Source organism: Nomascus leucogenys, chromosome 17 (assembly GCF_006542625.1).
Source record: "Nomascus leucogenys isolate Asia chromosome 17, Asia_NLE_v1, whole genome shotgun sequence".
NCBI classification, from domain to species: domain Eukaryota; kingdom Metazoa; phylum Chordata; class Mammalia; order Primates; family Hylobatidae; genus Nomascus; species Nomascus leucogenys.
The window spans coordinates 54863072-54889355 of NC_044397.1; the positions used below are offsets into that span (position 1 = coordinate 54863072).

Here is a 26284-nt window from a genome sequence, read left to right on the forward strand (position 1 = left end):
TGATGGGCTCCATGGGACTTTGGACCCATTCCTTTGTCATCTTTCATTAACAGTCTTCCTAGGCTGGTGGTGATGTTGGGCAACTTAATGCTTCCTGAAGGTTTTAGATTCTACAGGAGCTAATAATTTATTGCCAAATAAGTGAGGAAACTTTGGATTAGATAAAGTTGGTTTCTTTATGGAACAACATTTCAGAAAATTTTGTGTGCCACAATGTATTATGACACTTTAAGAGGAAGATGGCTAGACTATGGTGGTTCCAAATTTTGGGGTGTCAGGGGGTGGAGCTAGAACCCCTCTTGTGCTGATTATTTCATTGGGCTAGTTTTTTCTTTCTTTAGTTCCGGGATACATGTGTAGAATGTGCAGGTTTGCTACATAGGTATACGTGTACCATGGTGGTTTGCTGCACCTATCAACCTGTCACCTAGATTTTAAGCCCCCTAAGCATTAGCCATTTGTCCTGAAGTTTTCCTTCCCCTCAGTCCCTCTCCCCTCCCTGACAGGCCCTGGTGTGTGTTATTCCCCTCCCTGTGTCCGTGTGCTCTCACTGTTTAGCTCCCACTTATGAGTGAGAAGATGCAGTGTTTGGTTTTCTGTTCCTGTGTTAGTTTGTTGAGGATGATGGCTTCCATCTTCATCCATGTCCCTGCAAAGGACATGATCTCATTCCTTTTTGTGGCTGCATAGTATTCCACGGTGTACATGTACCACATTTTCTTTATCCAGTCTATCATTGATGGGCATTTTGGTTGGTTCCATGTCTTTGCTTTTGTAAGTAGTGCTGCAATAAACATACGTGTGCATGTATCTTTATGGGCTAGTTTTTTCATAGAGTCCTCTCTTTAAAAAAAAAAAGCTATATTGAGGTATAATTCACATACCATACAATTTACTCATTTAAATTTGAAGTATATAATTCAATTATAATTAGTATATTTACAGATATGTGCAATGGTGTGTGTGTGTGTGTGTGTGTGTGTGTATACACATTGCTGTGGTCTGAATGTATCACCCAAAATTCTTGTGTTGAAACCTAATGGCCAACGTGATGTTATTAAGATGTGGGGCCTTTAGGAGGTGTTTAAGTCATAAGGGTGGACATAGATGGGATTAGGGCCCTCTTAAAAGGGCCTGAGGGGTAATGGGTTTGCTCTCTTCTGCTCTTCCACCATATGAGGATACAGCATTTGTTCCCCTCTGAAGGGTGTGGCAACAATGCACCATCTTGGAAGCAGAGAGAGGCCCTCACTAGACACTGAACCCCAGTGCCTTGATCTTGGACTTCCTTTCCTCCAGAACCATGAGAAATAAATTTCCATTATTTATAAATTACCTAACCTGTGGATTTTGTTATAGCAGCACAGACAGACAGAAATTGATACTGAGAGTGGGGTGTTGTTATAGCAAATACTTAAAAGAAAAGTGGAATTAGGTAATGGGTAGAGGATGGAACAGTTTGGAAGTGTTTGCTAGAAAAAGCCTAGATTTCTGTGAACAGAGCATTAAGAATGATTCTGGTGAGGGCCCAGAAGAAGAGGAGAGCCGTAGAGATAACCTATGTCCTCTTAGAAATTTCTAAGTGGCTGTGATCAGAATGCTGGTAGAATTATAGACAGTAAAGCCCATTCTGCTGTGGTCGTATATGGAAATGAATATCTTATTGGAAACTGGAGGAAAGACAGTCCTCGCTACAAAGGGGCAAAGAACTTGGCTGAATTGTGCCCATACTCTAGGGCTTTGGGGAAGGCAGAATTTAAGAGTGACAACCTAGGATATTTGGTGGGAGAAATCCCTGAGCGTAGTGTTCAGTATGCTGCATGACTTCTCTTAATCGCTTACAGTAAAATGTGAGAGAAATGAATTGAAAATGGAATTTATAATCCAAAGGGAAGCAGAGGCTGGGCACTATGGCTCATGCCTGTAATCCCAGCACTTTGGGAGGCCAAGGTGAAAGGATTGCTTAAGCTCAGGAGTTCAAGACCAGCCTGGGCAATATAATGAGACCTTATCTCTACTAAAAATAAAAAAAAAATTAGCAGAGTGTGGTGGTGTGCACTTAGCCCCAGCTACTCAAGGGGACTGAAGTGGGAAGATCGCTTGAGCCTGGGAGGTCAAGGCTACAGTGAGCCATGATTCTGCTGCTGCACTCTAGCCTGGGTGACAGAATGACACCCTGTTTCAAAAAAAAAAGGAAGCAGAATTTAAGGATATGGAAAATTTTTAGCTTGCCCAGGTTGTAAAAACATGTTTGGGAGAAAACACTAAGGGTGTGGCCAAGTGACCTTTTGATAAGGAGATTAGTAGGGCTAGAAGGAAGCCAGATGCTATTCATCAAGATAATGGAAGAATGATCATGAAGGCGTTTCAGAGATTATCAGTGCTGCCCCTCCCATCAGAGGCCCAGAGTACCAAGGCCCAGGGAACAGAACTATGTCAAAGGAGAGGCCTTGGGTGTCTGCAGGACCTCAGCATTCACTGCCCAGCATCACTTCTCTGCTTTCTGCATTACAGTGCAGCCCTCCTTGGATATCCCAGCTGTAGCTCAAGGGGGCTCAAGTGCAGCTAGTTCCATTGCTCTGGAAGGCACAGGCCATAAGCCTAGGTGGCATCCACATGGTGCTAAGTCTGCAAGTATGCAGAGTGCAAGAGCTGTGAATGCATGGCTACCTTCACCTAGATTTGAAAGGATGCCTCAGAGAGTCTTGGGCTCAGACAGAGAATTGCTGCAGGATAGGTCTGCTGCAGAGACTTCCTGCTAGGATAATGCCTAATGGAGCCATAGGGGCAGGAGTGCCAAAAAGAGCCCCCACTAGGGCAATGTCTAGCAGAGTCTTGAGGCTGGGGGCACACTAGCGAGCTCCCACAAGGACAGTGCCTAATGGAGCTGTGGGGATGGGGCTGCCCTTGAGAGCCTGTAACTGTAGAGTTACCAGTGTGTAGTGCCAGCCTGGGAGAGCTGCAGGTACCCAACTGCAACCTGTGAGAGCTGCTGTGAGGGCTGTGCCCAGCAGGACCTGCTGCCCAGGTCCTTGGGAAACCAACTCCTGCCCCACTGTGTCTGGAAGGCAGGACATGGACCCAAAGATTTATTCTCCAGCCTTACCAGTGATTTAATGTTTGTCCTGTTTGGTTTTGGATTTGGTTGGGAAATGTTACCTCTTTTTTCTTTCCTATTTCTCCCTTTTGTAATGGGAATGTCTGTTCTTTGTCTGTCCCACTGTTTTGTTTTTTTTTTTTTTGGAGACAGGATCTCGCTGTGTCATTCAGGCTGGAGTACAGTGGTGTGATCTCGGCTCACTGCAACCTCTGCCTCCTGGGCTCAAGCTATCTTCCCACTTCAGCCTGCTGAGTAGCTGGGACTACAGGCGTGTGCCATCACACCCAGCTAGTTTTTGTTGTTGTTGTTGTTTTTGGTATTAAAGATGGGGTTTTGCCATGTTGCCCAGGCTGGTCTCGAACTCCTGGGCTCAAGAAGTCCAGCTGCCTCAACCTCCGACAGTGCTGAGATTACAGGAGTGAGCCACTGCTGAAGTCTGAAGTACTTTGCCTCAGGTTGAAACACATCTTTGAGTCTCACATGTCTGATTTAGATGAAATTTTAGACTTCAGACTTTTGATCCTGGCGTGAGATAAGACGTTGGGGCTATTGGGATGGAATGAATGTATTTTGTGTGTGAGAAGGACATAAATTTGGGAGACTTTGGGTGGAATGCCATGGTTTGAATGTTTGTGTCTCCTTATGGCCTTATCACGTCCCCAATGCAACTGTATTAAGAGGTATGGCTTTTGGGAAGTGATAAGGTCATGAGGGCTCCACTCCCATGAATGGATTCTTGCCCCCATCAAAGGGCTGGAGAGAACTAGCTAGGATCCCCTGTTTGCACTTCTGCATTCTGCCACGTGAGGGCACAGCAAGAAGGCCCTCACCAGACACTGAATGCTGGCACTTTGATCTTGAACTTCCCAGCTTCTAGAACTGTGAGAAATAGATTTTATTTTTTATAAGTTATCCAGTCTCAAGTATTTTGTTATAATTGCAGAAATGAATAAACACACACACATACATTGTATATACAGTGTTCAATTAATATATTCACAGGTATGTGCAACCACCACCATAGTCAATTTTAGAACAAAAAGAGACCCTGGACCCTTTAGCTATCATACCCCGACTCCCTGCCATTCCATTGCTCCCCCTGCTTTCCCAACCCTAAGGAACTCTACTTTCTGCCTACATAGATTTCCCTGTCCGGGACATTTCATGTGAATGGAATTGTCTGTGGTTTTTGTGAGTGTCTTCTTTCACTTAGCATAATGTTTTCATGGTTAATCTATGTTGTAGCATGCATTAGTACTTCATTCCTTTTTATGGCTGAATAATATTCCCTTGTATGTGTAGTCCCAGCTACTCGGGAGGTTGAGGCAGGAGAATGGCGTGAACCTGGGAGGCGGAGCTTGCAGTGAGCGGAGATTGCGCTACTGCACTCCAGCCTGGGTCTCAAAATAAATAAATAAACAAACAAATTCCCTTGTATGTATATACTACTTTTTGTTTATTCAACTGTTGATGGACATTTATGTTTCTACCTTTTGGGTATTGTGAATAATGCTTCTGTAAACATTGGTGTATAAGTATCTTTGAGTACTTGCTCTCCGTGTTTTTGTATATATGTCTAGATTATAATTGCTTCATTATATGGTAATTCTATGCTTAGCTTTTTGAGGAACTGCCAAACTGTTTTCTAGAGCAGCTGCACCATTTTACGTTCCCAATAATAACGTACAAGGGTTTCAATTTCTCCACATTCTTGCCAACACTTGGCATTTTTCATCTCCTCTCCTCTCCCCTCCCCTCCCCTCTCCTTTCCTTTTCCCTTTCCCTTTCCTTTTCCTTATCCCTTCCCTTTCACTTCCCCTTCCTATTCCCCTTCCCTTTCCCCTTCCCCTTCCCTTCCTTATAGCTGTCCTAATAGCTGTTACATCGTTTGGCTGTGTCCCAAATCTCATCTTGAATTGTAGCTCCCATAATTCCCACATGCTGTGGGAGGGACCTGGTGGGAGGTAATTGAATCATGGGGTTGGGTCTTTCCCATGCTGTTCTAGTGATAGTGAATAAGTCTCATGAGATCTGATGGTTTTATAAAGGGGAGTTTTTCTGCACAAGTTCTCTTCTCTTGTCTGCCACCATGTGAGACATGCTTTTCACCTTCTGTCATGATTTTGAGGCCTCCTCAGCCACGTGGAACTGTGAGTCCATTAAACTTCTTTCTTTTGTAAATTGCCCAGTTCTCTGGTATGTCTTTATCAGCAGCATGAAAACGGACTAATACAAGGCATCAGATGATAGCTCATTGTGGTTTTGATTTGCTTTTTGTTGTTGAGTTGTAGGAATTTATATATTCTAGATATTAATACTCTATCAGTTATATGATAAGCAACTGTTTTGTCCCTTTCTGCAGGGTGTCTTTTCACTGTCTTCATAGTGTCCTATGATGTACAAAGTTTTTAATTTTTGATGAAGTTCATTTATTTTATTCTTTTGTTGCCTGTGCTGTTGGTGTCATATCTGAGTAGTCATTGTCAAATCCAATGTCCATATAAAGATTTTTGTGTATGTTTTCTTCCAAGAGTTTAACAGAGATAATTTTATTTCTTCCTTTCCAATTTGGATGGCTTTCATTTATTTTTCTTACTTAATTGCTCTGGCTAGAGCTTCCAATACTGTGTTAAGTAGAAGTGACAAAAGCAAGAATTCTGTCTTGTTTCCACTCTTTGGGGAAAAGCTTTCACTATTTCGCTGTTGAGTATGATGTTTGCTGTGGAATTTATAACAGACATTAACAGATATTTAATTCCCTTGCGTTGGTGGAATGTTTCGGGAATGATTCTGTGTTCTTTTGACTGTCCTGGGACTCTTGGATCCAGAATGCAGTCTAGAAGCCCAGAACGAGGTGGCTGGGGAGTTGGGAGACACAAGTAACATGATTTCGTTCTGTTATAGTGTGGCATTAGTTCACCTTTCTTTCCAGACCTGGTGGCCATTTTGTAGTCTTGAGGGTTGCAGCAAATGCCTTAGGTTTTGAGTGGTCTTTCAGAGGCAAGGGGGGTTCTTATACCAAGGTTCTCACAAGTTTACTCCCTTTTTGTCTCAAAATGATTGAGACCATAGCGTGGTGGTGATGTTGAAGGAGGTCACCTGAATAGATCCGCATCCCCATCACAATTTCACTTCGCCTCTCGTACTTCAGTACCAGGTTTAGGGGACACATGTGCCATTCAAGTGAGGTTGGCTTTGTAATGACTTTTCAGGGTGGATTTTGGCTTCCTACAGGTAAGAACTTTCTACCTTTGTAATATCCTGACTCATGAGTTGAAACAACAGATATGATGAAGGCCCATGCCCCATTTAGAAGAGTAAGTCTCATGTTGCCAGGTCAGAAATAGATCCTCTTTCCTCCTGTTAAGCGTTGTGCTGAATCCTGAGTGGTAATCCCGCAGCAGGCAGAGAGAGGAGGACATTGCCCTGAAGCTGTGGGGAGGCCTGGGGTTCATTCCTACTGGGCTGCGGGTTCTGGTCTCTTCTACCAGTTTAAACAAAATGGCATAGATAGCTAAGAGCAGTATCAGTTGAGAGTAGCACGAATCTTGGGTGCTGATGTGTGCTGTTTAGTTTTGGCCCCTGTTTTAACACAAGGAGAGGGCAGATGGTGAAGCTCTGGCCACCTGTGAGTGTTGGCAACCCCAGGGGGGCAGTCCGTCCTGCTGGCTGTACTTTGAACTGGAAATACTGGACATACGACATTTTCCTTCTGACTCTTGCCATTCGTGTGGCTTATGCAGGAGGCAGGGGAGGAACATTCTAAATGACCTAGAGCTATGCATCTTGCCAGAATCAACAAGCAGGACAAGGCTTTGGGGAGAATAGTTGAGCCACTTTTCAAAGGCAATGACCCTCTGGGACCCCCTACTTCAAACTGACCCTGGAGGAGTAGACTGGTGGAGTAGGCTGGAATGGAATGTCCTGCTGATTGTGTGGAGCAGGCTGAGTTGCACATGGTTTCTGGCCAGTGGTGTTCATTTGTGTGGCCAGGTCTCAAACTCAATATTGTTTTTAAGAAAATCTTTCTGAATGAAGAAGTCTCCATGGACTCTTACTCCATAAAAGCTAAGATTCATTGCAGAGTTTCACTGGGCAGCAGTTCCATGTCTGGGGTGGAGGTTTGGTTTCTGTCAGACTGTTCCATAGGGCACATTGAAGTCCTGGGTGCTGGGCAGGGCTGAGATTCCCAGGGGGGCACCCCCAGGGCTGGGTCCTAGGTCGCCTTGACACTGTTAAAAATTACTGAAGGCCCCAAAGGGCTGTGGTTATGTGGCTGTATATATTGAAATTTACTATTTCAGGAATTGACAGGCATTTAAAAAATATTTGTTTCTCCATGTAAAAAGAATATTAACCCATTATATGTAAACATAACATCTTTTATGGAAAACTGTATTTTCAAAAACAAAAAAAAATGAGAAGAGTGGCATTGTTTTGTACTTTTTAAATCCCTTTAATGTCTGCTTTAAGAGAACGTAGTTGGATCCCCCCATCCCCCTGCCATCTGCAATCAGTCACATGCCATTTGGCCTCTAGAAAACTCCGCCGTGCATTTGTGAGGGAATGCAAGGGACAAGGACACATCATATCTTACTATCTTGAAGATACTTTTGGCTTCACTGCTCCTGGAGGCCTTGCCATAGGGGTGAGGTCACTCATACCTGGGTACCATGTGAGAGGCTACCACAGGTGGAAGCACAGGTGTGGGGATTTAGGCAGAGACCTTGGAGGCCAGGGGCTGCAACACCCCGTCACTGAATTCAGATAGAGAGGTGCTTGGGAACCACCAGTTCCGCTGGTTGCTTTCTTATGTCTGTTGTTTGAATCAGAAACTCAGCAGCTTAGGCCTCAGAGAGATCTTGAGGATACTTGGTCCATAACTATTATATGCCAAATGAGGGAACTTAGTTCTTCAGTCTTCTGGAAAAATTTTATCCCTTTTTGTGTTAAACCGTGGATGCAGCCTGAAAGTGGTAATGCTAGATGCTGCATACCACCTTGATGGAACTAGATGAAGTGATTAGCTTCAGTTGCCTGAGTCTAGAGGGCCTGGGACCAGGCAGGGCAGCAGCATTTGAGGGACTCTTGGGAAGCTTGGCACAGCTTGAATGTGGGGGCTGTGATGCACAAGCACAGGCAGCTGTCTCTCTGTCTCTTCGCCCAGTGTTTGTTGAGCCAATGTGATGTGTCCTGTGTTGGCTGCCCAGGTATATACGACAGTTTCTATCCTCAGGTCTTCTTTACTGGGGGGCAGACTAAAGGTTTGTAAAAGAAACTGTGATACCAACGTCATTCGATGATCCACCCGAGAGTGCCTTGGAACAAAGGAGTGTTAATCAACAGCGACCGGAGAATAAGAAGGGTGGCTTTTTTTTACCTAACATGTAAAGGAGCTGAGGAGAGAAGGGTGTTGCAGAGAAAGCAGGAATCTGCATTCTCTTCCTCCCCACTGCTGTTGCAGGCTGACAGTCTTTGAGTACACACACAGATGTGGCTGTGTTGTGCCCTGTCAGAGGCCCTGTGAGTCCCACCACCTCCTGAAGCACAAAGGTCCTTAGTGTGGTGCTCAGAGACCCCTGAACCATGGGGTACAGGGTGCACAAAACTGGCCATGAGCTGACTTTGTAGAAGGACAGCCTTGGAGGGAGGGCGAGACATTCATGACCATGGACCCATTTTCCTCTGTCAGGAAGGATGGGGGAAGTGAGGAGGACCTGATCTATATTTGCCAAGAGAAGCTAAGCAGGTGGTTTTGGCGGATATGAAGGACAGGTTCTTTCTTGGGTCCCAGGACTCTCTTTCCTCCTGGGAAACCCAACCTCCTGTGTGGCTCCATGGCTCTGGTCAGATTCCTGACTACTTAGCATCACAACAGTGGAGGACAATGGAATTCTAAAAAGATTTAGAGGAAACTTAGTAATATTAACAGGAGACAGTTTGAAATTCGATTGTTGTGACTCTTTTAATGGCTCAAATTGCGGAGAGGAGGATAACTCGTGTAATGAAATGCTAAGAGTGGATTTTGATAGTGGAGTGAAGGAAGTTTGAATTAGCTTTGATTAGAACACAGCCTCATCATGGGGACTCCATTCTCATGGGGCGTAGTGGATGCTTTAAGATGGATTCCCCTGAGTTCAGAGGTGGGCATCAGAGTGATTTGCCTGCATACCAGTCGTGTCTGTGGTCCTGGGTAGCTTTCTGTTCATCAGCCCAGTGAATGGGGCTCCACTTTTCTCCCTTTGGCTTTGCCTCTGGTCCAAGAAGCAAACTTCCTGAAATAGAAGAGGAGGAGCTGTTCTTTGGACAATGATTTGAGAATAGCTAGAACTAAAGTTACCAACTGTGGAGGGCGGTTCCCTGTGGGCCTCATCAACAGCTGAGGGCCCCCTTTCAGACACCTGTGAACAAGCTCCTCCAGAATCCTTGCATGCAGCTTTTGCAGAACTGATAAAAGCAATGGTCGGTCATGCTTGCCACAAGCTGCCTCTGTTGAGATCATCATTCTACGATCTTGACCAATGGGTGAAGTTTGGTTGCACTTTTGGCATCTTGCATTCACAGACCTACGGAAACCAGATTAGGGAGCATGTTGGAGGTGGCTGTGTAAGTGACAATGCTAAGATTGAGAACATAGTGATCACATGGTAAGTGTGTACTGAGTGAATTAATGAAAGAATACTGAATTTCAGGACTAAGGGGAAACATAGAAACAAGGGATTATAAAGGAAGTGAAAACAGAACTCCCAGCTGACCACAGTGAACCCCGGGGTTTATGAAGGCCTTATTAGGGCAATTGAAGTCTTAATTTGGGGATTGAAGGAGGTAGCGATGGAGTCTTAAAGTTTTCTACCCAAATTACAAGAGCCAGGTAAAAAGAGAATTAGTGCAGAATCTGATATTTGAGCTTCCTGCATTGATTTTTCTAAATTATTTGCCAAATTACAGGTTACTTACTTCCTTTAGCTAAAGCACCACTCAGGGTTCGCCTTTGTCATTGCACAGTTTGTCCCCAGGTCATGGGAGCTGAGGCTGTGTCTAGGTGGCTGCAGGCCTGAGAGGTGTCAATGATGGGGTGGAACTGGGGGTGTTGGGAGAGGTTTGAGCGGACCCAGCTGGGCAGCACCATAGGGCTGCTGGGTAGGTATTTTTGGGAAGCAGAATGCTGAGCTCTCACTCAGAACCCGAGTGTAGGAGGCAGATGATTACCTGAGGCCCTCTGCACAGAGAAGGAACCAGCTTTGGAGAGCATCATGGGTTTCTGCTGCTTCCTCAACTGGTCTCCCCAGTTCCAGGAAGGCAGAACAGGTCATTGAGAGGCACAGCTTGGGCTTCTGGATCGCAACACAGGAGCAAAGTGGTAGGTGGGTCATGTCTGTGAACGAGGTGTGAGCAGCCCAGTGTAGGATACAGTCAGGGTCCCCAACGTGGTGGGCCTAGTGGCTCACTGCTGGGTCTGATTTAAGAAAGATACCTGGATAGGACGATGTAAGAACTGTCTCTGGGTCCCCAAGGATGGGTTGGGAGCTGAACTGTACCCACAGCTGGCCAGGAGCCACAGGGACTCTTGTAGGTATGGAGGGTATGGCATGGGGGCTACCATACTGTGACTCAAGAGTGCGATGGGTGGATGTGGGCCTCAAAGTGGGCCAGCTCTGCCCAGACCAGAGCATTCTGCTTCCTGTGGAGCATCCCTGGAGTCCTTGTGACCGTGTGGCCAGAGAGCGTGGTCTTGGGGCAGGCAGATGACAAGAGGCCGTACCAGGATGGAAGTCGTCTGCATTTGGAGGCAGGAAACAATGCAGGACTCTCCCTGCAGTTGGTAAGCGTACTCTTAAGGTGTCCCATGCTTGCCTGCACCTGCCTGCCCTATACCTTCAGGATCCAGGTGTCCTTTTGGAACGGGAGGATCAGGAGCCAGAGGGGCCGGCAGTCTGGTACTCCTGCCTTGGGCGTCTGGGCGGGCATTCTGGTACTCCTGCCTTGGGCTTCCTGGCGGCCAGGCAGTGGGTACCTGGGAGGATGTTGCACCGGTCTGTGCAGGAGACCAAGAGAACTAAATACAGGAGATCATGCACACTCATTAAAAAAGAATACTGCAGAAAAGTTAGATTACATTGCTAGATAAAGTCATTTTTAATATGTCCACACCCTGTGTCAGTTTTCAATCTTGTGCGACCTGCCTACTGTATGATAATGATGCATTTCAGAGCCATTAATCATTGTTTACCAACCGTTCCTGTTTGTAGAAACCCTATGTTTTTATTGTCTGCAAAATTCTTGATTTTCTGAGTTGAGGATTGGTTTTCCTTATATATGTTTATATAGACATTACCCTGAAAACCTAGAACACACAGTAGTTAGTTACTGAATATACTAATGATATAGAGAATGAAAAGATGTCATCATCTTTAGAATAGAATGCCAGGCCCTAGTGGGCTCTGGGGTGTGTGCTGGTGATGGGCTAATGTTGATAACTGGCTGTTTGGGGGTGGTAATGAAGCGTCCAAAGCACATTGACTGTTTCCCCACAGCTTTCTTCATTGAGGAGAGGAGAAATCTTAATCAACTGTACACGCCTCTTCACTCCAAACTATTACTCCTCGCACAGTTGTAACGATTAGGATTACATTATGTTTCCTCCACAAGCAAGAATGTCTTTCCTCTTTACTTTTGAGTGTGTCTTTTTTTCTTTAACTCCCCCTTTTTTTAAAAACTACTTTAACTTTTTTTAAAACTCCTTTAAGGGAAGAAGAAAAGGAAAAGAAAGGAAGAAAAAGAAAAGAAAATAGAAGGGCAGAGTCTTTCAGTATTTCCAGAAGCTGCCTGTATGGAAAAGGGCCTGTGCAGTTAATATTCATGTGACTTGGCCTCAAGCACTTAATAGCCTCATTGTGTTTAGGTATAGAGCAGTGATTTCTCTGGAATTCCTAGAAAGGGAGGAGGAGCCCTCCACAAGGGCAGAGGGGGATCACAAGGGACCATGAGTATAGGTTTTTGTGTGAGGAGAAGCATATAGGACCCTTGGCCTGAAACTGGATGAAAACATTCTTAGATAAATTTTAAAGTTGCATGAGTAATTTGTGATCTTTATTTTAAACAGTCGAACCCAGAAGTCTGTAGAGAGTGAAATTCTCACTCCACTTCTCATGGCCCTCCTTCGAGGCTGGTGTTCAGGGTTCTTTTGGCTCATTTTGCTCTGTGGAATGAACTAATTACTTTTTTATTGATGCATAATAGATAAACATAGTTTCAAGGTACATGAGATAATTTAATGCATCATGTAATTCGTAAAGGTCAAATCAGTGTACTTGATATACCCACCACCTTAAATATTTGTCTTAACTTTAGAAACATTCAAATTCTTCTCTTCTTGCTATTTTGAAGTGTACAATAGATTATTGTAGATGGTAGTCACCTTATTGATTTATTTAATTAAGTGTACTTATTTCAAGAATGAGCAGAAATAAGGCCTAGTATTACATAAATCAATAAGGTGACCATATATTTGTACCCATTAATCAACTTTTTTTTAATCCTCCGTACCCCCCTACTCTTCCCTGTCTCTGGTAACCACCAATCTACTCTCTTTCTTCATTAGATCCACTTTATAGCTTGCACATGAGTGAGAACATGTCATATGTCTTTCTATACCTGTCTTCCATGTTAATGCATGCTGTTGCAAATGATAGAATTTCACTCCTTTTTTATGGTTGAATAGCACTCCACTGTGTGTATGTACCACCTTTTTTAAATGAGTTCATTGTTGTTGGACACTTAGATGGATTTCATATCTTGGCTATTGTGAATAATGCTGCAATAAACACGGGAGTGCAGATGTCTTTTTGATACAGATCCTTTCTTTTGGGTATATACCCAGCAGTGGAATTGCTGGATCGTATGATAGTTCTATTTTTAGTTTTCTGAGGAACCTCCATATTGTTCTCCATAGGGTCTGCACTAAGGGGTCCCTTTTGGTACATTCTCCCCAGTATCCATTATTCCCTTTTTGATAATAGTCATTTTAACTGGGGTGAGATGATATCTTACTGTGGTTTTGATCTGTATTTCCCTGATAAATATTAGTGTTGAGCATTTTTTGGATACACCTGTTGGCTCTTTGTATGTCTTCTTTTAGAGATGTCTGTTCACATGTTTTTGCCCATTTTTAAATCGGGTTACTTGTTTTTTTGCTATGGAATTGTTTGAACTCCTTATACATTCTGGTTATTAACCTCTTGTCAGATGAGTAGTTTGCAAATAGTTTCTCTCATTTTCTCTGTTTGGAATTCCTGGGTGCAGACACCCACAGATATACTGCTTTCCCCTTTTTACAGCAGTGTTGCTTATTCCTGGTGCTTAGCTCTTTGCCTCCTTTATTAAATACTTGCCTTCTGTCAGTGCTGTGTGAGGCACTCTGTGGGAATTGCATCATTTCATCCTTGCATGAAGTTGAGACTGTTTTGTTCTCAGTTTACAGTTGAGGAAATTGAGGCAGAGAGTGGCTGAGCGCTTGTGCAGGCTGCCCCCACCCCAGCTGGGGGAGGCTGAGTTCTGAGCCACTTTCACAGCTGCCTCCCACAGACCAGAGCTCATGTCCCCGTGGCTCCTTTAGAGCTTTTGTGTGCCTTCCAATGCTGCTTCCCATGCTGGAGGAGTACTGTGCTCTACTATATTTAAGTCGGCTCCTGTCCAGGCATTTTTTCCATAAGTTCAGCAAAGATTTGAGCCACTTGGCCCTGTGCTAAGAGATGGGATACAGCAGTAATCAGGACAGGCCTCAGAGCTACCTCTTCTTGGGGAAAGGGACACAAAAAAAGTTGGCAGGAAGAAGAACAGCACTAGCAAGCCTGATGTGTTCTGCAGAAGAGGCAGCCAAGGGCTGAGCTATAGACCCGTGTGGAGAGGGTCTGGAGAGGGTCTGGAGTGGGCCAGGCGGCCTGATCCCTCAGGGTGGACAGGGACAGGACAGGGTGGATGGGGAGCCTCGATGCTCTGAGGAGGCTACCAGCAGGGGAAGGTGGAAGGCAGCTGGGGCCACAAGTGTTTGAAAAAATTCCAAATACAAGGCAGAGAGCATGCAAAGGCCATGAGGGAGGATAGAGTCTGAGAACCTGGAGGAGGCCAGGCTGGTGAGCGAGGTGACTCCAGCATGGGACAGCAGTGTCTGGGCAGCCTGGAGAGGAGGCAGGAGCCACATGGGTCAGGCCTGGTAGCTGTTGCTGAGAAGTTGGGTGCATTTGAAGTACAGAGGGAAATGGTGTCACCTCATGGGCTCCCCAGAGCTAGGGCTGGTTGAGTGGGAAGCAGTGAGGATGCTTAGAGACAGGGCAGCTGAGTCCCAGTTCAGATGGGGGCAAAGGCCTGGAGTTGGCAGCAGAGATGGAAGGGAGTGGACGACTCTCAGATGCTTCTGCAGCCAATGAGCTGGGCTAGCGGATTACATGGATGGAAGGCAGAAGAGAAAGTTAGGAATGGAGAACTCTTGTTTCTGCCTTATGCAGTTTGGTGGGTGCCATGGACTGGGGGAGAGGAGGGATTTGGGCAGCCACATTTAGGTTGCTTCCAGTTTTTCTGTATTAAAGTGTGTAGTAAACATTCCGTGTGTGTGTATGTGTGTATGTATACGTGTGTATGCATGTGAGTCTTTCTGTAGGATAAGCTATTCCAAGTAGGATGCCTGTGCCTAAGACTAAAGTCTGAAAGCTGCTTCCCCCACTCCAGCGGGCCTCCCCATGCCCGTACAGTGTGATCCCACCTCCGGTTTAGGGGAGCCCTGTTGCTGTTCAGGCCATCCTCAACTCTGGGTAGTACCAGTCCTTTTAATTTTCAGCTATTGATTATAGCCCGTGTGTTTGTCAGTGTCTCCCTGGCTCCTTGTGAAGTTTAGCATGTTTCACATGTCTGTTTTGCAAATTGTTTGCTTCTATCCTCTCCCCATTTTTATGTTGGGCTGCTTATATCCTATCTCTTATTTCAGTAAAGAAGAGATTAAATGCAGATTGTTGGCTGCGTGGTAATGGAAATATTTTGTCCCAAGGCTTTTTTTTTTTTTTTTTTTTTTTTTGAGACGGAGTCTTGCTCTGTTGCCCTGGCTGGAGTGCAGTGGTGTGATCTCGGCTGACTGCAAGCTCTGCCTCCCGGGTTCACGCCATTCTCCTGCCTCAGCCTCCTGAGTAGCTGGGACTACAGGCGCCCACCACCATGCTCAGCTAATTTTTTTGTATTTTTAGTAGAGATGGGGTTTTACCGTGTTAGCTAGGATTGTCTCGATCTCCTGACCAGCCTCCCAAAGTGCAGGGATTACAGGCGTGAGCCACTGCGCCCCGCCGGCTTTTTGCCTGTCTTTTGATTTGTCTATAGGGTCTTTTGCTGAACAGAAGTTAGTTTTTCCTTCATGGCTTCTAGGTTGAGAATCTTGCTTATGAAGATCTTCCTCACTCAGATTTTATAACATTTTTCTTCTATACTCTCTCTTAGTAGTTTAGTAGTTCTTGTAATGTTTAAGGCACATATGGGAGGTGAGGATATGACTGTGGGATCTTACTGAGCATAAGTTGCCAGCTATCCATGATCTTATTTTTAATTTATGTGTCATCATTCACCTTTGGCTGCATTCTCTTACTTTTATTCTGTAAATGGACATGTCTGTTCCTGTATCTGTAAATCAGGAAGCTGAGTTCCTTGAAGACAGGGCCTTCCTTGGGATGATACTGCTTTAACTCACTGATGTGGAGGTGGAGTGGCTGTCAGCAATGTGAGGGCTTCCCTTTAAAGGAGGTGGTGCATTTGTAACCCTTCTGATCTTCTTTTGGCTTCCTCAAAAATTTTTTATTTTCTTCAAAGGATCTCGTATATATTCTTAAGTGTGTTGTTTTGGTTGCTTCTGCGAATTAAATCATTTTCACCATTAGACTTCCTAGGTGTCTTGGTGCTGCTGCGCAGAAGGGCTGGGGAGGGTTTGTAGTTTGCTCTGGGATCGCAATCTTACTAAACGTTCAGATCGGTTCTAATTATTTTTCAGTGCATGGTCTTAAATTTCATCTGTAAATAGTGACGGTGTATTAGTCTGTTCTTGCACTACTATAAAAGAATACTTGAGACTGGGTAATTCATGAAGAAAAGAGGTTTAATTCACTCCTGATTCTGCAGGCTGGACAGGAAGCACGGCAGCATCTGCTCGGCTTCTGAGGCATCCTCAAGAAACACACAATCAAGGTGGAAGGTGATGGGGGAAGCAGACATGTTTTATGTGGCTGGAGGAAGAGGAAGAGAAGTAGGGGGAGGTGCCCCACACTTAACCAGGTCTCTTGAGAACTCCATCACAACAGCACCACGAGGCTGGTGCTAAACCATTCATGAAGGACCCACCACCACAGTCCAGTCACCTTCCACCAGGCTCTACCTCCAACACTGGGGTTACAATTTGACATGAGATTTGGTGGGGACACAGAACCAAACCATATCAGGCAGTTTTTAAAACTCTTTTTCGATTCAACATTTACACCTTGTTTCTGTTTCTTACTTCACTGTGTTTTTTAGACCCCTAGAACAGTTACACCTGATACTGCCATTGTGAACTTTCTGGCCCTAATGTTAATGGGGATGTCATTTGTGTGCCACTTGCCTGCTGGAAGTTTTGGATAGATGCCTTTTATCAGGTTAAGGGGGTTCCTTATTTATACCTCATCACTAAAATCTTTTAATTCCTGGCATGCAGGGGATTTTAAAAGAAATTCTTTTATCTTCTGCGCTTTGGATTTCAGGCTCACTCTAGTAGATTTTCTCTTCCCTAAAAGGAAATGATAAAATCTGTTCCAGCAAGTGATTGAAAGAATCAAAATGAAGAGAAACTTTACAATTATTGTAAAAGTTTTCTGTTTTTTTTCCTTATGGTACAAATGATATTTTATTAAAATCACAAACTGTGTGGCAGGGATTCATACATCCAGGTATCTGTTGACTTGCATCTTCGCTCTGCCATTGATTAACTGTGTGGCCTTGGCATATAATTACCATCTCCTAGCCTTGGTTTCTGTTAAAATGGGGTAACTGTGCTGCCTCAAAGGATTGATATCTAGTTATTCTTAATTAAAACCCACCTATCTTTGCATGTTGTGTTTTGTGTCTCACATGCCTTTACTTCCTTCAATTTGATCTTCAAAAAGCCCTCCCGTGAGAGATTGTAAAGCATTTGGTAAGATTCTGACAGATAATAGGTTGTCAATCAAGGGCGGCTGCCATTGCCCTGAGTACAGTTATCATAGCTGTCACCACCATCTTGGGTGGCATCATCTGGAGAGTCAGGAATGGCTGTGAGCCCTGGGATTCTAGTCCCAGGGATCCTGTATGCTCAATTGTGGAGTAAAGATACGTGCCCACTCTTGTTTCAGTGTAGCTTATGTAGCACGTGGTGCCATGATAAAAATACTCATGTTCGTATTTGCAGATTTGACTCTTCTGGATGAACAGTAGCATGTATTTTTGTGCCAAGTACACACTATTTTAACTACTTTTGCTTTAGCGTGCATTTTACTAGATGATGAGTAATTCTGACTTAATGCTCTATGATTGACCATCTTACCACTTATTTTATTTTGTTAGTTTTAGGATTATTCTACTGGTTCTAAGAAAAAAACTGCTTGAATTTAGATAGATAACATACTACATTTCATTTATAAAGTTGTTTTGGATATTTATATTACTTTTAAGAGAATTAATCCTTATGATGTTTAATCTTTCCATTTAGGAACTTAGCATGTTTCCATTCATTTAGGTCTTTTTATATCTCCTAAGTAAGTGCTATGATATTTTATGGTTTGTATAGTATTATTCTTAGGGCTAACCTAAAATACGCGTACCTATGTATATAAACTATTGTGAGTGTGGTCTTTTCTGTAGGTTTTTTGCTCAGTTGTTGTTCTATGCATGTGTGCATGTGTATTTATCCTGCCTCTGACCGCTCTGCTGGCCTTTGGCTAGTTTTAGAGCAGTGTGCTGCCTCTTTCAGGTAGGCAGCCTCTGACCTCCCTGTGCTTCTGGTCTGCATGGCCGTAGGGGGAAGCACGCTCTCTGGCTAACCCATCTTTGTGCTTGCTCGGCTGGTGGCTCCTGGAGGCCCCACACTGAGGATTATTGGGCCTGTTGGTCCTGCTTGACCCTGAAATTGAGACCTAGGTGGAGTCTGGGCCTGTTTACACATTTTGGCTAAGTTTTGTTGGTTTCAGTGATGGTGGCAGTTCAGAAGCTGCTCCCGGGGTGTCCGCGCTCTGCCCCCTGGCCATTCACTGTCTCTGTGGCCCTCTCCTGGTGTCTGCTGGTGGACAGGTTAGTGAGGGAAGAAGGGCCTTCCTAGGATTGGGCAGATGAATGGGTCCCTGGCAGCTGAGTTGCTGCTGAGCCTTTCTGTATGTTTGGTGATTTGAAAGTACAGCCGCCCTCCTATTCCACAGCTTGTGCATCTGTGGGTTCCACATCCTTGGATTCAACTAACCATGGATAAAAATATTCAGTCCCCCCCAAACAATCAGATATAACAATAAAACAATAAAATAATTCAAATAAAAACAATACAGCATAAACAATATAGCATTTACATCGTGTCAGGTATTGTAATTAATCTAGAAATGTTTTAAAGTGAATGGAAGTGTGTAGGTCATATCCAAATACTACGCCATTTTATACCAGGGACTGGAGCATCCTCTGATGGATTTTGGTGTCTCTGGTGTCCTGGAACCGATCTGCCATAGGTGCTGAGGGATGATGTTGGCGGTGAGGTGGGATGGTTTCTGTTTTCGCTTCCATCTGCTGCCGGCTTCTCTGGGCCTCCTGTTCCACCATCTTTGCCAGGAAAGGAGCTGTGGCTGCTGGATTTGCATTACTGAATGAAGAGGCCAGAAGATACACCTGATAAAAGTGGTGGGAAGTTTGGCATTTCTTTTTTTTTTTTTGAGGCAGAGTCTCACTCCGTCACCCAGGCTGTAGTGCATTGGTGTGATCTCGGCTCATGGCAGCCTCGACTTCCTGGGCTCAAGCGATCCTCCCACCTAAGCCTCCTAAGTAGCTGGGACTACAGTCACCCACCACCACACCCAGTTAATTTTTTAAAAAAGGTTTTTATTTGTAGAAACAGGGTCATGCTATATTGCCATAACTGGTCTTGAACTCCTGAGCTCAAGCAATCCTCTAGCCTTGGCCTCCCAAAGTGTTGGGTTTACAGGCGTGAGCCACTGTGCCTGGCCTGTATTTCATAGTTAATTGTTGTTTCAGCTTTAAGCTGTCCATAGGTCCTGGCAATAGCATTCTGAAATTTTATAATTACTTTTTAGAAATGTTCCTTTTAATTCCATTCTATTTACATATTTCTCAATTTGTCTTCATAACCACCCTCTTACTCTGGGAAAGTCATCTCTGAGTCTCTGATAATCGGTACAATATGGAGTTTAATTTTTTTTTTTAACTAGAAGTATTCTGTCCCCTTCTGAGAAGGCCTAGACTTCACTCCGGAGCTCTCTGGCTGAACAGGCTGAATACCCTCGTCATGAAAGTTAGGATTTGTTGAGTGTCTAAATAGTCACTGTTATTACTCTAAATATTTAGTGTGAGAAAGCTAGACAGAAGGAAAACTTTATATTAGCTCAGGAATTTTTGGAAGATATCAAAGATACTAAACAGAAATCAAGAGGCCCTTTGTTTCTGGGATATTTTGGAAGTAAGTTAAGACATTATTTATTTTTCCCCAGGTTAGTATATTCTTTAAGATCTCAAGTTTAAGTCGTATCTAACTGGAAACTGCGTAAGAAATCTCTCCTGACTGTTAGGGAAATAGCTGAGTGAGCCCTTTAGACTCTGTAACTTCTGTCCAGTGGTCCGGGTCAGCGTGTGAAGCGTGCTGGTCTACTCTTGGGGTGTTGGTGGTCTGGGTGTCGGTGCCAGATGAGGCCACTGTAAACAGAGCCGAGAGGTTGTGTTTGCAGCAGGCTTTCCCCTGTGTGTTGATGGGCGGGCACTGAGGTTATTGAGGAGGTATTGTATCTTACTAACTCTTCAGTTTATCAGGTTCGAAGATCATGTTGTCTTTGTTTTGTCAACTGTAAAGACTAATATCAACTTCCTAGAAAATAGACAAAAATGGATGAAGTGGTGACGGGTTTGATAGGACAAGTATATTTCACTTTACCTCAGTGATGTATTTAATTTATCGTGCTCATGACAAAAAGCAAACCTTTCAAGCACATGTCTTACATTTGAAGCCACATGCCTGAAGATGCATTGGGAAGTGGTCCTGGGCATTTGAATCAGAATCGAGGAAAAGATTAGGCTTTCTAGAGATGGGACACACATCAGGATATGAGAATTAGCAGTGATTCATATGCTGTTGTGACGGTGACTGTAAGTCCGGTTCCCAGTGTTCCCATTGCCATGTCACAGACCCTCATACCTGTTTGCCCATGCACCCTTTTTTCTTATCTTGTAGTCACTTAAACTACTAGAACTTAGAAATATTCTAGTCGACATAATCATCTTGATACACATTCCAAGCTTCCAAATTCTTTGAAAGGGTTAAAGCAGATACCCTTAATAAAATGCTTTTGCATAGGCAGTTGATGTTCAACTTTGATCAGTCTCATAATCATATATCACATATCTCCCCTTTTGGTCCTAAAAAGACCAGCATCCCCTTTAAACATTAGCAAGCTTCATAGCTTGCAGGTGGCTGGTGTGTTTCACACCTGAAAATGGGAGAATTATTTGGCGTGTTGTAGTTAATGATGACTATACATTTGTTTAACGTTTGCTATACGTTGGACCCTGTCCTAAGCCTTTACATGCATTAGCTCATTTAATCCTAATAAAAGCTCCGTGAGATACTATTTTCATGCTGATTTTATAGCTGGGAACACTGAGCCCCAGTGACTCAATAATTTGCCCAGACATCAGCCGCTAAGGGGTGGCATCTGGAGATGAACCAAGACTCTCTGGTGCCTGGATTCTTAGCAGGCATGTTCAGCAGGACCTGTTTCAAAAAACAGCCGTTTGACTGGTCTTCTTATATCTGGGCCCAGGACTTCTTGATGTCAGATAAAAGGCAGGGGCAGGTTTCATTTTCACCATTTAACAATTAGGAAAATGTAGCTTCTGACTCTTTCATGGAGGGATCTGTTGAGATCACCCACGTTGCAGGCAGGGGACCTCCTCCAGCACAACAGCGATAGGAGGCTCCTGGATGGCACCCTTGCTGTGTGCCAGTCACACTGCTAAGTCATTCTCTGTGTATTTCACTTAAACATGTTGAAATCCAGCGGCATTCCAATGCAGTGTATTAAAATCCTCAGTGAGGTGGGTTTCATCCCCATGCTCTGCAGTGAGACTAGAGCCTGGGAAGACCAGGGAGTTGCCCAGGTCACTATAAAGTCTCCTCCGGTAGGGGTTTCAACTGGTCTCCACCCTCCTCTCCATGCCTAGAACCCACCTGTGAACTAAGAGCTCTGTGCCTTGAGCTCTCAGTTCATAGGACTTGAATGATGAATCAAAGGTCAGAGCCAGAATTGGAACCCCAGGTCCGCCTGCTCTGCACCCCTCTCGTGGAACACATGTGCGCCATGCAGAGTGCCCAGCGGGGTCTCTGCTGAGAACAGTACCAGGCATTGTGGGCTGGGGCTGGGTCTGACATGGAGGCGGGTTCCTGCTGGGTGGGCCAAAGGTTGTAGCCTGGGAGGACCCTGACCTGGGCCCGAAGTGAATTCTAGGTAACTTTGCCTTGCAAGAGGGCAAAGGTCTGTGTGCTTCATACCCCCGCCTGCCTTGGAGGCAGCGTGCTTTGGAGACGCAGAGATGTGTAGGCAGTGAGCGGAGAGCCCAGGGCATCTTCCCTCTGTCCTCTGTCTCTGGGCATCACACGACAACTAGAAACCTACATCTTACGTAGTCACGTCCTTGTTTTGTTCCTCAGAACACTCTTAAATGATCTTCTTGGAAAAAAATATTCTTTCATGTCTGTTTTAAAAGTTTTATTCTTGGGCTCAGAGTATAAGTTCATTTGTATAAATTCTACGGAAGTTCAGTGATGGCCCATTTGACTTTCCAGCTTTGGCGCTGACCACGATGCTGAGCAGGAAGCAGCAGCTGCGGGCCCAGTGACTGGCGGCTCAGTGACCAGCAGCCCAGTGACCGGCAGCCAGGTCCTCACCTGGGTCCTCTCAGTGAAGCCAGGGTGGCCACCCCAGCAGACAGTGCTACAGAGCCAACTCCTGACAGGTAAGCCCTATGCGTGACACTAGTCACTTGTGCCTTTCTTTGCAGGAGAGTCGCCTGTTCAGTATTAAGGTGGTCAGTGAATGCGTGTCACTGTAGGTAGAGGCCTGATACTAGAGCCTTTATTCCAAGGTTCCCAAAGAGAGTCTCCCGTCTCTGTCCCCTCGCTCCCTCTCCTCCTTGGCTCGGCTCTGCCTGGAAACACCGGGCTGAGTCGGGTAGGGACGGGAGGGCCTGGGCTGCAGCAGAGCCGGGCTGCGCACACTCCCCTTGCGGACATGCCTCTGGGCCTCACTGGTCTCCCTGTGCCCTTCTATATGGTGGGGGTGATGCTGCCTGCCTCCTGGGTCACTCTGGGCACCCCTCGTGAAGCCTCAGGAGTTGGTAGATGTTGTTCTGAAGGTGGGCTAGAACACAGTGCGGGAGGGTCTTGACCTGTGCCTTGTTGCTGATGTGTGTGTTAGTGTGCCCCTGCCTCAGTTGGCGCTGAGATTGGGGACCCTGTAGCTAACAGAGGACCGGGGCAGTGTTGGCGCCCCTGCCTTCCCTCGGCATGTCAGCCTCAGGTGGCCCTTTCTGGGAAGGACCTCCTCTTTGTCCTGGTTGGCCCTGGGTATGGGATTCTTACAGTGCCGTTGGCAGGTCTGAGATGGTAGCTGGAGATGCAGGAAGAGACCTGAGGCCAGAACAGCTTCAGCACACAGACCTGCCGGAGCCTTTGCCTGCAGAGTGGAGGATGCTGTTAGCTCGGGCTTCCCCGCAGTATCCCACAGACTGGCTGGCTACACAACAGAAGTTTGTTTTCTTACAGTTCTGGAGGCTGGAAGTCTGAGGTCAAGGTGACAGCTGAGTTGGTTCCTCCTGAGGCCTCTCTCCTGGGCTTGCAGATGGCTGTCTTCTCACGGCGTCCTCACCTGCTCTTCCCTCTGGACCTGTCTGTGTTTTAATCTCCTCCTCCTTTAAGGACACCAGTTGTATTGGATTAGGGCCCACCTTTGTGACCCGGTTTTAACTTAGTGACCTCTGTAAAGACTCTGTTTCCAAATACAGTCACATTCTGAAGTGCTGGGGGTTAGGGCTTAACATAGGAATGTTTGGGAATGCAGTTCAGCCCAGGTCAAAGGCCTGAAGGGAGGCTGGGGGACCTGGGTCCTGCCGGTCACCTTCCCTCATATCCACACCCTTGGTAGCAAGTTTCTGGGCTTTTTCCAAATGTCTGCCTTATGTTAGCTTTGTGTTAGATGCTGAATGACATTTTACACATCCCCTTCTAAATTCAAAAGGTGCGCATGTGGACATTTTCCTTCTCTCCAGACAGCTCACAGTGCTGTTGCTTTTTTTCTGAGAGTCTGTGCCCCTGCATAGAGAGGGTCCTGGTGCCAGTGAGGAGGGGGAGCTGGAGCCTCCTGCAGCTCCCGCCCTGGTCATGCATGAACCGTGACCTCCCCCAACTGCCACTGCCTTGCCAGGGAAGTGGGCTGTGCTGTTGGGATGGATTGTCTTTTGTAAAACAGGCCCTTCACCCTCCTCCTCACAGCATAGTTGAGTGAAGGTAGCAGACCTCCCTATCTCAGAATGGGTCAGAGAAAAAGCCACCGCTCTGTGGCCAGTGGTGGCTCTATAGACCCTTCCATGCCTGAGACCCAGGGCGGGGCTCTAGGGCAGCTGGGTCCCTCGTCTTGCCTCTTGACTGCTCATTGCAGACGATGTGCAGTTCCTGAACCATCAGGCAAGTGTGCGAGCTGCAGGAAGGCAGCCCTGCGAAGCTGAATCAGGGAGTGCCGTGCTCACGGGCAGGCAGTCGCCCTCCTCGGACCCGTCTGCCCCTTTGCATTGCCCAAGATCCTTCATTGGTGACATAGATTTGTTGTGAGTGATGCTGAGATTCCTTGAGATTTGGGACGAGTTTTCTTTCTGGCAAGACTTTACAGTGTTGAAGGGACACATCTGAAAAAGGCAAAAAGCCATCTCTCACCAGTCCCAGCGCCCACTTCCTGGATCACCTGACAGCCTTGCGCTTCCTACCTTTTCTTACTGGTCATGTAACTCAAAGGGAAATCTCCTTCCCAGCCTCTGCATTCCAATTACCTGATTATGGACTGCTTGGCATGGACATGGCATTGAAACAAAACTTCGTTTCCCACTTAGTCTTTGTGGTTTTTGGCTTGAAATCTGGTGATCACTGGCAGCTTACAGAGCAGGTCCACCTGTGTGGTGGCTCCACTCCGTGGGGTGCCTCCTCTGTCCTTCAGGAGGGAGACACTGAGTCTGTGGCCATCTGTGCTCCCATTTGACAAGTTTGAGTCCCTTGAGGGGTTAGCAGGTATTGAATGAGTCATGGTCTTCCAGGGTGTGCTCTGGGAAGTAGTTTCCAAACTTCATAAGCCATGAAACCTTTCCTTGACTTGGGACTCTCAGATGGGCTCCCTCTTGTCCAACAAGTGAATGAGTGAACGTGGGCACCCATTTGGTAGCTGGCACTGTCCAAGTGCCGGGGCACCATGGTCACAAGATGGCCCCAGCTCCTGCCTGTAAGGAATGTATTTTTGGTAGAAAGATATCCTATTAAGAACTCACGTTTTGCTTGACCTAACAGTTGAAGCCCAATCCCCTGGGGTTTCAGAAAGATGCTTCAAATCAAATTATTGTCAGAGTAGACTTCAGTTTGCAGAGTGTCTCAGATGAGGGCACCCAGGCCTGGATGTGGTGGGGCCTGAGGTGGGAATCCTGGACCCTGTAGTGATGGGCTATGGCACTAGACTTGGGGGAATCAGCTGGGCCTCAGGGCAACCCTCCCACCATCCTTCACTGCTCACTGCCTCTAAGAGCCAGCCCTGTTTGTTTTGGGGTCAAGGAGGGAGAGGCAGAAACACGCAAATGGTCCTAATGGTCTCAGTTTCTGTTTGTTAGCTCTTGGGCCCAAAGAGACCTCCGAGCGTTTCCCTCAGGCCTGTGGTTCCTTGGGGACCATAGCTTAGCTTTCCTCTGTCCCCATTTTTGGTTAGTTGTCTTGTTCTCATGGGAGAAGTTTTAGGGGTTTCCTGGGGTTCAAAGCATCACATCCCCAAACTCAGTGATCATGCAGCAGCTTCTGCCTTGCGGGGCTCGGCCTCAAGGAAAGAGCTCTGTTCTCCTGCTCTTGGCCTGCAGAGACTGGCCCAGCTGTGACGGTACAGCTCTTGCTGGGCTCTTACTCACACAGGAGGGCAACTCTCATGGCCCTGTTCACCCTTGGAATGCAGTCAGGGGAGGGCTCATTATCGTGACACCAGTCTACCTTAGCAACACAGAGCTTGGCTAAGGGTAGAGACCATTTCTCTGCCCAGATGCTCCGATGCATGGTTCTTTCCCATTTATAGGAGAGTTTGAACTAAAAAACTTTCAGAAACTAACCAAGAATGGTATGCCTTTCACCTTTCTCTTTCCAAGGGCAAGAAACTTCTACAGTTGTGCCACACAACTGTTTTGCTCCTCAAGGTGTCCCATAGCCTTTCCCATAGGAAAGTTCTTTCAGAAACTCTTACGTACCTTGATGTTGCCTCAGCCTTCCTTTTTTTGACATCCTCTCAACTTTTGACTTTTGTAACTTGAGCCTCCCTGAATCTCCTGTTTATCCTTTTCTATTTTGTAGCCCCTCATTTTTCCCCCCTAATAACTTTGCTTCACTGTCCTCCCCACAGGAGAGCCCTCTCACATTCTTCTGTGGAGTTCTTATTGTCTTGTTTCTGCCTCACTTGGGGCACTTAACCTGCACACCCTGACTGTGGTTTTGTATGAGCTTCTCCCCACTGGATTGCGCTGGGAAGCTTGGGTCAGGCATCATTCATGCCCCTTGGCATCCTTGATCAGCCAGCGAGATACCTCAACAGTATATTTAAGTAAAGTGTCTTTAAACAGAAACACATAAAACGAGGTTACATATTGATTGGT

At 45.8% G+C, this 26284-nt stretch overlaps 1 protein-coding gene across 7 annotated transcripts in view; it reads left to right on the forward strand.

The window, feature by feature from the left end:
* Positions 1-26284, forward strand: part of GRB10 (growth factor receptor bound protein 10) — a 203291-nt gene that overhangs the window by 15048 nt on the left and 161959 nt on the right. For all 7 annotated transcript variants that reach the window (XM_003275021.3, XM_030795845.1, XM_030795846.1 and 4 more), the window contains one exon: positions 22188-22357. The gene's annotated coding sequence lies outside the window, so the exon portion shown is untranslated. The remainder of the gene's footprint in view (positions 1-22187; positions 22358-26284) is intronic.